This window comes from Neofelis nebulosa, chromosome 1 (genome assembly GCF_028018385.1).
Source record: "Neofelis nebulosa isolate mNeoNeb1 chromosome 1, mNeoNeb1.pri, whole genome shotgun sequence".
NCBI lineage: Eukaryota > Metazoa > Chordata > Mammalia > Carnivora > Felidae > Neofelis > Neofelis nebulosa.
Genome location: NC_080782.1, coordinates 134,948,795 through 134,961,781, shown reverse-complemented (window position 1 = coordinate 134,961,781; position 12,987 = coordinate 134,948,795). Strand labels below are relative to the sequence as shown.

The 12,987-nt window shown below is 39.0% G+C and overlaps 1 protein-coding gene across 1 annotated transcript in view; it reads left to right on the top strand.

Annotated features, from left to right (window-relative positions):
• Positions 1 to 12,987, top strand: part of CCDC192 (coiled-coil domain containing 192) — a 218,610-nt gene that overhangs the window by 157,693 nt on the left and 47,930 nt on the right. The window lies entirely within an intron of this gene.

Below are 12,987 nucleotides of genomic sequence, written 5' to 3'. Positions count from 1 at the left end.
AGGAACAGCATCAGTCCATATTTGCTTAATATGCAACTGGAACCAGGAGAAGTGTGTTAATTATGCTGGCATAATAATTGGTGCCTATAAGATCTGAAAACATTATAGCTCTTCTATAGGTGCTTTCCTTCATCCCAGAAATTAGAGCTGAGAATGTTGCTCTACTTTTCTGGTAAGACCCGGAAGTCCTGCAACATCAAGCTGCCATCTTGACCGAGGCCCGCTGTTAGAACATCTGCTCCAGAGGGATTAAAGGAAGATGGCGACGTAGGAGGACGCTGGGCTTACTGCGTCCTGCGAATTACTTAGATTCCACCTACACCTGCCTAAATAACCCAGAAAACCGCCAGAGGATTAGCAGAACGGAGTCTCCGGAGCCAAGCGCAGACGAGAGGGCCATGGAAGAAGGTAGGAAGGGTGGAGAGGCGGTGCGCGCTACACAGACTGGTGGGAGGGAGCCGGGGCAGAGGGGGGGCCCACCGGCAAAGCAGAGCCCCCAAGTCTGGCTTGCAAAAGCAGAGGGGCCAGACGGAGTATGTTCTGACAGCAAGCGGGACTTAACATCTGGAAGGTTATAAGTTAACAACTCTGCTCAGAGAGTGGGAAAGCTGGAGGACAACTGGAGGGAGAGTTGTTGAGCCCTGAATGACACAGCTCAGCTTGACAGGGAACAAAGGTGCTCGACAGTACCATCTCCCTCACCCATCCCCCAGCCAAAATCCCAAAGGGAACTGGTTCCTGCCAGGGCACTTGCTTGCACCTTCCAAACACCCAATGCTGTGCTTCTGCAGATCCATCCTTCCGGCGGTGGGTCTGACTCCCTCCCGGTGCCGCAGGGCCCCTCCCGAAGCAGATCACTGAAGGATAAGCGAGCTGAGCCTGCCCCTCCCACCCCTGTGCACCTTGCTGATCCACTCCAGCTAATACGCCGGATCCCCAACACCACAAGCCTGGCAGTGTGCAAATAGCCCAGATGGGGCACACGACCCCACAGTGAATTCTGCCCCTAGGAGAGGGGAAGAGAAGGTACACACCAGTCTGACTGTGGCCCCAGCGGTGGGCTGGGGGCAGACATCAGGTGGGACTGTGGCCCTGCCCATCAACTCAAGTTATTCAAGACAGCACAGGGGAAGTGCCCTGCAGTTCCGCACCACTCCAGGGACTATCCAAAATGACGAAAAGGAAGAATTCCCCTCAAAACAATGTCCAGGAAATAACAACAGCTAATGAACTGATCAAAAATAATTTAAACAATATAACAGAAAGTGAATTTAGTATAATAGTCATAAAATTAATCACTGGGCTTAAAAACAGTATAGAGGACAGCAGAGAATCTATTGCTACAGAGATCAAGGGACAAAGGAACAGTCAGGAGGAGCTAAAAATGCTATAAACGAGCTGCAAAATAAAATGGAAACAACCACAGCTCGAAATGAAGAGGCAGAGGAGAGAACAGATGAACTAGAAGATAAAATTATGGAAAAAGAGGAAGCTGAGAAAAGAGAAATAAAAAAATCCAGGAGTATGAGGGGAAAATTAGAGAACTAAGTGATGCACTAAAGAGAAATAATCTACGCATAATTGGTATTCCAGAAGAGGAAGAGAGAGGTGAAGGTGTACTTGAAGAAATAATAGCTGAAAACTTCCCAGATGTGGGGAAGGAAAAAGGCATTGAAATCCAAGAGGCACAGAGAACTCCCTTCAGACGTAACTTGAATCGATCTTCTGCATGACATATCATAGTGAAACTGGCATAATACAAGGATAAAGAGAAAATTCTGAAAGCAGCTAGGGATAAACACACTCTAACATATAAAGGGAGACCTATAAGACTCGTGACCGATCTCTCTACTGACACTTGGCAGGCCAGAAAGGAATGGCAGGAAATCTTCAATGTGATGAACAGAAAAAAAAATATGCAGCCAAGAGTCCTTTATCTAGCAAGTCTGTCATTTAGAATAGAAGGAGAGATAAAGGTCTTCCCAAACAAACAAAAACTGAAGGAAGTCATCACCACTAAACCAGCCCTACAAGATATCCTAAGGGGGATCCTGTGAGACAAAGTACCAGAGACATCGATACAAGCATGAAACCTACGGACATCACAATGACTCTAAACCCATATCTTTCTATAATAACACTAAATGTAAATGGACTAAATGTGCCAACCAAAAGACACAGGGCATCAGAATGAATAAAAAAACAAGATCCATCTATTTGCTGTCTACAAGAGACTCATTTTAGACCTGAGGACACCTTCAGATTGAAAGTGAGGGGATGGAGAACTAACTTATCATGCTGCTGGAAGTCAAAAAAAGCTGGAGTAGCCATACTTATATCAGAAAAACTAGACTTTAAATTAAAGGCTGTAATAAGAGATGAAGAAGGGCATTATATAATAATTACAGGGTCTATCCAACAGGAAGAGCTAATAATTATAAATGTCTATGTGCTGAATACGGAGCCCCCCAAATATATAAAACAATTACAAACACAAGCAACCTTATTAATAAGAATGTGGTCATTGCAGGGGACTTTAACACTCCCCTGGATAGAAATGGATAGATCATCTAGACACATGGTCAATAAAGAAACAAGGGCCCTGAATAATACATTGGATCAGATGGACTTGACAGATATATTTAGAAGTCTGCATCCCAAAGCAACAGAATATACTTTTTTCTCAAGTGTACATGGAACATTCTCGAAGAGAGATCACATACTGGGTAACAAAACAGCCCTTCATAAGTATACAAGAATTGAGATCTTACCATGCATACTTTCAGACCAAAATGCTATGAAACTTGAAATCAATCACAGGAAAAGTCTGGAAAACCTCCAAAAGCATGGAGGTTAAAGAACACCCTACTAAAGAGTGAATGGGTCAACCAGGCAATTAGAGAAGAAATTTAAAAATATACGGAAACAAAAGAAAATGAAAATACAACAATCCAAACACTTTGGGATGCAGCGAAGGCAGTCCTGAGAGGAAAATACATTGCAATCCAGGCCTATCTCAAGAAACAAGAAAAATCCCAAATACAAAATCTAACAGCACACCTAAAGAAAATAGAAGCAGAACAGCAAAGGCAGCCTAAACCCAGCAGAAGAAGAGAAATAATAAAGATCAGAGCAGAAATAAACAATATAGAATCAAAAAACAAAACAAAACCGTAGAGCAGATCAATGAAACCAAGAGCTGGTTTTTTGAAAAAATAAACAAAATTGATAAACCTCTAGCCAGGCTTCTCAAAAAGAAAAGGGAAATGACCCAAATAGATAAAATAATGAATGAAAATGGAATTATTACAACCGATCCCTCAGAGATACAAGCAATTATCAGGGAATACTATGAAAAATTATATGCCAACAAACTGGACAACGTGGAAGAAATGGACAAATTCCTAAACACCCACACTCTTCCAAAACTCAATCAGGAGGAAATAGAAAGCTAGAACAGACCCATAACCAGTGGAGAAATTGGATCAGTTACCAAAAATCTCCCAACAAATAAGAGTCCAGGACCAGATGGCTTCCCAAGGGAGTTCTACCAGACGTTTAAAGCAGAGATAATACCTATCCTTCTCAAGCCATTCCAAAAAAATAGAAAGGGAAGGAAAACTTCCAGACTCATTCTATGAAGCCAGTATTACTTTGATTCCTAAACCAGACAGAGACCCAATAAAAAAAGAGAACTACAGGCCAATATCCCTGATGAATATGGATGCAAAAATTCTCAATAAGATACTAGCAAATCGAATTCAACAGCATACAAAAAGAATTATTCACCATGATCAAGTGGGATTCATTCCTGGGATGCAGGGCTGGTTCAACATTCGCAAATCGATCAACGTGATACATCACATTAATAAAAGAAAAGAGAAGAACCATATGATCCTGTCAATCGATGCAGAAAAAGCATTTCACAAACTTCAGCACCCTTTCTTAATGAAAACTCTTGAGAAAGTTGGGATAGAAGGAACATACTTAAACATCATAAATGTCATTTATGAAAAGCCCACAGCTAATATCATCCTCAATGGGGAAAAACTGAGAGCTTTTTCCCTGAGATCAGGAACACGACAGGGATGTCCACTCTCACCGCTGTTGTTTAACATAGTGTTGGAAGTTCTAGCATCAGCAATCAGACAACAAAAGGAAATCAAAGGCATCAAAATTGGCAAAGATGAAATTAAGCTTTCGCTTTTTGCAGATGACATGATATTATACATGGAAAATCCGATAGACTCCACCAAAAGTCTGCTAGAACTGATACATGAATTCAGCAAAGTTGCAGGATACAAAATCAATGTACAGAAATCAGTTGCATTCTTATACACTAATAATGAAGCAACAGAAACACAAATAAAGAAACTGATCCCATTCATAATTGCACCAAGAAGCATAAAATACCTAGGGATAAATCTAACCAAAGATGTAAAAGATCTGTATGCTGAAAACTATAGAAAGCTTATGAAGGAAATTGAAGAAGATATAAAGAAATGGAAAAACATTCCGTGCTCATGGATTGGAAGAATAAATATTGTCAAAATGTCAATACTACCCAAAGCTATCTACACATTCAATGCAATCCCAATCAAAATTGCACCAGCATTCTTCTCAAAGCTAGAACAAGCAATCCTAAAATTCATATGGAACCACAAAAGGCCCCGAATAGCCAAAGTAATTTTGAAGAAGAAGACCAAAGCAGGAGGCATCACAATCCCAGACTTTAGCCTCTACTACAAAGCTGTAATCATCAAGACAGCATGGTATTGGCACAAAAACAGACCAATGGAATAGACCAATGGAATAGAAACCAAAAAATAGACCAAAAAATAGACCAATGGAATAGAATAGAAACCCCAGAACTAGGCCCGCAAACGTATGGCCAACTAATCTTTGACAAAGCAGGAAAGAACATCCAATGGAAAAAAGACAGTCTCTTTAACAAATGGTGCTGGGAGAACTGGACAGCAACATGCAGAAGATTGAAACTATACCACTTTCTCATACCATTCACAAAAATAAACTCAAAATGGATAAAGGACCTGAATGTGAGACAGGAAACCATCAAAACCCTCGAGGAGAAAGCAGGAAAAGACCTCTCTGACCTCAGCCATAGCAATCTCTTACTTGACACATCCCCAAAGGCAAGGGAATCAAAAGCAAAAATGAACTACTGGGACCTTATGAAGATAAAAAGCTTCTGCACAGGAAAGGAAACAACCAACAAAACTAAAAGGCAACCAACGGAATGGGAAAAGATATTTGCAAATGACATATGGGACAAAGGGCTAGTATCCAAAATCTGTAAAGAACTCACCAAACTCCACACCCAAAAAACAAATAACCCAGTGAAGAAATGGGCAGAAAACATGTATAGACACTTCTCTGAAGAAGACATCCGGATGGCCAGCAGGCACATGGAAAGATGCTCAACGTCGCTCCTCATCAGGGAAATACAAATCAAAACCACACTCAGGTATCACCTCACGCCAGTCAGAGTGGCCAAAATGAACAAATCAGGAGACTATAGATGCTGGCGAGGATGTGGAGAAATGGGAACCCTCTTGCACTGTTGGTGGGAATACAAACTGGTGCAGCCACTCTGGAAAACAGTGTGGAGGTTCCTCAGAAAATTAAAAATAGACCTACCCTATGACCCAGCAATAGCACTGCTAGGAATTCACCCAAGAGATACAGGAGTACTGATGCATAGGGGCACTTGTACCCCAATGTTTATAGCAGCACTCTGAACAATAGCCAAATTGTGGAAAGAGCCTAAATGTCCATCAACTGATGAATGGATAAAGAAATTGTGGTTTATATACACAATGGAGTACTACTTGCCGATGAGAAAGAATGAAATCTGGCCCTTTGTAGCAACGTGGATGGAACTGGAGAGTGTGATGCTAAGTGAAATAAGCCATACAGAGAAAGACAGATACCATATGTTTTCACTCTTAGGTGGATCCTGAGAAACTTAACAGAAACCCATGGAGGAGGGGAAGGAAAAAAAAAAAAGATGTTAGAGTGGGAGAGAGCCAAAGCATAAGAGACTCCTAAAAACTGAGAACAAACTGAGGGTTGATGGGGGGTGGGAGGGAGGGGAGGGTGGGTGATGGGTATTGAGGAGGGCAACTTTTGGGATGAGCACTGGGTGTTGTATGGAAACCAATTTGACAATAAATTTCATATAATGGGAAAAAAAAGAAAAGAACATCTGCTCCACAAAGATGGTCTAAACATGGTCCAAGGGCCCATTTTTTAATTGGTAATCCCTGTTGAATAAGGAAAGAGCTCTGTTCCCATTCCAGGGGATTCTGAAAAGAACTTGGCAAACAAAGGTGGGAAGATCCCTCAGTCACAAACTGAACTTGTATTGTTATAAACTGATTAGAATTCAAAAAGGTCAATTTCTGAGGCCAAGGAAATAAAAGGATGCACGAGAGATGGTGTAGAGACACACAGACACCATGTATGGACAAAAACAAGAATTATTATGAGTCCTGAAGAGCAGAAAAAGTGCTTAAAAGAACCAGGTCAATAGGATAAAACTTTCTCAGTTGTATAAAATCCTAACATTTCTTTAACTCTAGTATTCCTAAGTTTATAACATAATAGGTAATAAAAGTTTTATCACACTGAGCTATGTATAATAGGATTCTGACTTCAAGTAAAAGTCTCATCCTCTAAGCCAATCCCAGTAGGTCAACAACCTATTTGACAAACAGGCCCTTCCAGTCTCTTTATCCCAGCTCTACAGAGAAACAATTTTGATGGCACTGTATAGTAAAAACGTCTTTATGACTCTGGATGAGTGCCAAAATCTTCGGTCTCATCCTAGGTTGCTAGGTATATTTCTGATAAAAAGGTAGTTAATTTTCAACACGCTTTTATTTTTTATAAGGTATGCCACAACCAGACACTAGTTTCACTTAAAGATTACATATATTAATCCATATATTAATTTTGTTTACTATCTTTCAAAGATTACCTAGAGTTTTAAAATAAACTTTTAACTTCAAAGTTAAAATCTATAATGATCATATTACTAGAACTAAAAACCAAGATACTGACTGACAGAAGATCTAATATATAAATTTACATTCATACTCAAAAAGTATGCGAAATCAGGATTATGCTATGGAATCCCAGGTATATGATCACTATACCTAGGGTTCAAAAAGGATTTCATGAGATAGTGGAAGCCACATTTATCTAATTGGTTTTACTTGAAGACCTTCTCAGCTAACAGTAGTGGGGTCTTAGAAGAGAAAGTTAGTGGAATGTAATTAACACCACAAATCCAGGAGAATGTCAGGAGACATTGAGAGAAATACAGAGTTCCCTACTCTACAAGTGAGGCTTGGGCTTTTCTTCCATTAATTGTAACCTAAGAAGATATTAGAACCAGACCTTATATAATCCATCTATCTTAATACTATAAACATTTCCAGATGCAAGCGAATTATCTTTTCTTTTTTATAGTCATAACTTTTCCATATAAGTCCCAAGAGCCAGTAATTGAATTTGAGAAAAGATGTGCTTCTTTTGAAGTTGCTTTTGATCTAAAGCCAAAGGGAAGTAATTTATTTAGCAGAAGCTGTGGCCTCTAAACAATGATGTATATGTGGGAATATTGGCAAACAAAATAAAGTACCTTCATTTATTTGTCAATAAAGCAGTACCAAGATGGTAAGAATTCAGTTCAGAATAAATTCTTAAGGAAATAGAAACTGGTTTGAGGTTTTATTTTTTCCTTCCCCATGAGCACATGCTGATGAACACTCTTATTTATGTTATATAAAAGGCTTTTGTTCTTTGAAAACATTCCCAAAGAAAAGTGATAGACCTACAGTCTTTTATTGCCTCAATTACATGAGCTTCCCTTCTGGTTAATTTAAAGTAATAAGTAAATACTCTTACCATTTCTAATGACTGGTTTCACATGTATATTTCTATTTTGGTGAAATTTTACTTATATTCTTCCTGGATTTATTATACGCATCCATTATTTTAAACATTATTTGGTGCTTATGGAAGTTAAGCAAGAGTGAAAAACATCTTGATTGAACTTCAAATCAAGGAAGGGAAAAAACATAATAAAAAGATTACACTAGAAAAATAAAATCTACATGGAATGAGCCAAATTTGAACATAATTGAAATACTATAGCCATGTACAACTGCTAGGAATTTCCCTCCCTGCCCACAAATTACCATTGTGCTTGGTACCAGCTACATCCATTTCATAAGATGTCATAACCTTTTACCCAAACCCCTACCCTTGCTCCCTTTTTCTTCTGATCCTTCTTCACAAAGTCTTTTGCAACTATTTCCATCACCATTACTATCTCCCCAACCACTCCTTGGCCCTCCCATGAATTATGTAACCAATAAAACTTGTGTACACCAAAGTCATAACACCTATTATAAACATCTCTTTGCTTATTTTTTTTTTAACTAACAGACTAGAGGTTTCTTGAAGAGAAACAAGAGATAGTTATTTTTCTTTGTATCCATAGCCTAGCACAGTGCCTGATGCCTGATAGTCATGAAATGTTGGATGGATGGATGGATCCTGAATAAAACTTAATGGGAGTCTGTCCTGGTGTTCTATTGTTTAGTATGTTCATGAATTGCTAGGTTATGGAATGAGTTTGCTTATTAAATGAAAAATTCAAAACCAACCTGCATCACAGATTTGCCAGAAAATCAGTTGTACTTTCAGATTGCCAGAGATACCCATGAGGACACTAGCTCAGCTTCTGGATTCAAGGTTGAAATAGATTGTCAAATCCTAGGAATGATTTGAAGTATTACTGATTGTTGAACACTGTATCATAGCCAGTTGATTCTGACGTATCTCCAACTGTGCTCTTTTGTGACTTTTCATTTTAGCATTTCAACTGTTACTGCTCGCATGTACATATACTTAGATGGCTTAAAATCTGGCACACTCATGGTTCACGTCAGAAGTTTGTCATTAAATTGGCCAATCCTGTACAACTGAACTGAACGTTAGTTCCAAAGTCCCTTACATCTACTCTTTAACCTGGCTGGTCTCCCTGCTCCACTTAGCACTCTGGACCGGTACTTAGCATTTCTGTGTTAGCCATACTCTGTGCCTTGAGCCACCCTGACCCTGCCCATCCTGCATACCATTACCTGAATTCTTCCTGACATCCTGTGGCTTCATTACTGGTCAACAAATGTATGATTTTTTATTTTGTTTCAATACTCCAGATTACATCTTGGGCTCTCATTCATTTAGTGATTGATCAATATACCACTTGATGCCTATGTGCTTCCACACATTTGTTTAGTTAATAAACAGACAGATTCCAGACAGCTTTTTAGATAATATCCTGCCTAATCCTACCCTAGCCCTTATGATTCTCTCCCCAGGGACCTAATGCTCCCATAAAGCTGGTCTTAGATACCAAGATGTAAGATAGATACCAAGATCTCTTAGGAATTTATCCTTCAGTGGTCTGGCTCAAGTCAACTCTTGCTTACTTTCATTTAGATCATGATTATCTAATCTTTGGTCCTTCACAAATGGTCTTATTTATTCCTGTCCTTCAACCATCTCAGCACTTTACATTAAAAGAAGATTTAATTATAAAGAAGTACAGTTTGGGTAATGTCACTTCCATAGTCAGAAATAACATCAATGGCTTCCCATTGCCTATGAAATAAAATTCATGTTTTTAGCCTGACATTCAGAGCACTCCATGAACTGGCCTCAGCTCATCTTTCTAGATTTATTTCTTAAAATTTTCTTTTACGTACTCGTATTCCCTCTCTCCATCACTTGCCTGACAAAACTTGAGATCGAATCCCTCCATCTCTGGTTTCCACTCCTGCCTACAAAGTAGCAAAACCTGCCTGATTGGTTTCACTTCACCTGATTATAGACCTTACATGAGCATTTAACTCTACCCAGCAAAACAGCCACAATTCTTTTTCCAGGAGATGGCTTTCTCACTCTCCAAGACAACTATTCTGTATCCTCATATCTCTTCTCAAACTTCACTCCCCTCCTCCACATGTAAACCCAGCAGATGACCTCGCCTACAATTCACTGATGACACAGGTCGTCAAATGGGGACTCCCTCCTCTTTCCACTATCAAATCTAAATTCTTGCTTCATATTGTCACATGTTCTGCTGGTTGCCTTCTGTATCAGTGGAAAAAGCGTGCTTCCTCCCATTCAAGGCTCTTTTCTCCTACTAGTGCTCCCAAGCCTGTGGCTGTCACCTTTCTAGGTATGTCACTTATTTGCCTTACCTCACACTTGCAGCTCTTTCCTCTCATAGGAACAGGTTGGTGTCTCACACCTGTGCAAAAACCCGTGATTCCTCATCACTCACTTTTCCCCACTCTTATTCTAAGGTAAACAATTCGACACAGTCTTCCTTTCCTTACCTCCTTCCGATTTGCTTTATACTCCACCATGGTCTTATTCTGTCCACCCTATTAAGATGATGGTGTTCCACTGAAAGCACTCTAATCAAGGTCCACAACAATCTTCATGACACTAGACTGAGTGTAAACTTTGCTGTGTTCACCTTAATTGAATCCAGAGCTTCATACAACACAAAGGACCACTCCTTTCTTCTTGACACGTTTCCATTCTTGGCCTACATCAAACCACAGAGTTCTGGGTTTTGTTCTTAATAGTTACTTCTCTAATTTGTTGAATTCTGCTTTATAGAATCTCTAAAGTTCTTCAAGACCTAGTTCAAGGCCTCCTCTTCTTCTGAATCTTCAGTTTTTCTCTGGATTATTTTGTTCATTCTCGTGGCCTTAAATATCACTGAGAGTTTAATAATTTTCACATTTGTATCTCCAATCCATCTTTTGCTCTTTGAACTCCAGATTCATATATTTGCAGGTGAACTTTATCCTTCCTTTTGTTTATCTAACCTTCCAACTTAACTGTGCATCAAACATGGTCTTTCCCTATCTCCTCCCATGTTAGGCAATGGCATCACCACCTTTTTGGTTACTCAAGCTAAATACATTGGTAAAAAGAAAAGCTACAGAATGAGATCCCTGCAGTAGTAAATGGAGTTCTGTGATATAAAATAAAGGTTGGAAAAGAAGTAGAGAACACATTGATGAGGTAGGTCAGCAAAAACCTCCTCAAGAAAGAAAGGATGTTTCAAATGAAATACAAATTATGCTAAAGAGTCAAGCAAACGGAGAGGCAGAGGAAAAGCATACTCCAAAAGGAAATGGCAAGTTTACAACTGTTTCAGAATAACAGTTTTGTGTATTTTCATAATAGTAACAAATTGAGTATCCCTAGAGAGAAGTAAATGAAGGGAAAGGTAGCAGACAATGAGTGTGTACAGATAGGTGGAGACTAGATCCAAGGTGAGCATTTCGGTAGTCCAGGTGAGAGGTAGTGGTGACTGGGACCAAACAAGTAGAATTTCAGAGAAAGGATTTTAATTAACTTTTTAAAAAATTTTTGATTGTGATATAACATACATAAAATATTTGTCATCTTAACTATTTATAGGTGCACAAGTCAGTAGCATTTAGTACATTCACAATGTTGTGTAACCATCACTACTATAAATATTCAAAACTTTTTCACTGTGTCCAACAAAAATTCTTTACCTATTACACAATAGCTGCCCTTTCCTTCCAGCCCCTGGTAATCTCTCCTCTACTTTCTGTTTCTATGAATTTGTCTATTATTAGTACTCATATAAGTAGAATCATGTGATATTTATCCTTCTGTGTCTGGCTTATTTCACTAAGCATAATGTTTTCAAGGTCAATCCATGTCATAGAAAACATTAAAATAGAATTCTTTTTTATGGTTGAATAATATTCCATTGTATGTATCTGACACATATTTTATCTAAAATATATTTAATCTTTATTTTGATATTTTTAATGTTTATTGTTATTTTTGAGAGAGAAAGAGAGAGAGCATGAGCAAGAGAGGGGCAGAGGGAGAGGGAGACATAGAATCTGAAGCAGGCTCCAGGCTCTGAGCTATTAGCACAGAGCCTGACCTGAGGCTCAAACTCACAAACCGTGAGATTGTGACCTGAGCCGAAGTTGGACGCTTAACCAACTGAGCCACCCAGGCACCCCATTTAATCTTTATTTTGGAAATAGAATTAGTGAGACGTATGTTGAACTGGATGTAGGGATGGAGATGAAGGTAAAAAGGATGATTCCTAGGATTCTAGCTTGTGAAATTAAGTTGTAGGAGACTAATTTATGGAAATGGAAAACACTTGAGAAAGACATTCCTTAATCCCAAACTGAATTCATAACCTACCAGATGGAGGAGGATTCCAGAGGGATGAGGTCTCCATTGAGTCTGAAATGCTAAATGTGAATTAACCACGTAGAGAGCAATGCATGGGAAGAGGTTGGATACAGAAGAAAATTCAAAGAAAGGATCAAATGGTAAAATTCATGATGTTTTTTGCTTTATTTCTTTTATCAGGAACATCCTTCCCTAATTCCTCATGTCCCTGTCTAAAACTGTCCTGATCTTCAAGTCTCAGGTGAAATGCCAACTCTTCAAAGCTCCTTAGGCACTTACTTATGTTCTTTTAATAGCACTTACCCTCCTTTGGCTTATATAACAGTTTTTGCCCATTTTTTACCTATTTACCATAAGCCCTTTGAAGGCATGTATTACATCTTTAGTATATTTGTATCCTCCCACCATACCCAGTATTGTCACCCTGCATAGAGAAGATGGTCAACACGTGTTGGTTTTAGCAGAATACCATTGTTAAGAATAGGAATAAAAAAGGTTATGCCAATCACCAAGCCTAAAACAAGGCAAGAGGCTATAAAGGATGGGTTCCAAAAATTATTATTTGAAGATTTTTAAATTTTTATTTTAGAGACAGAGTGTGTGTGAGCAGGGTAGAGGGGCAGAGAGGGAGTGAGAGAATCCCAAGAAGGCTCCATGTTCACTGCAGAGCCCAATGCAGGG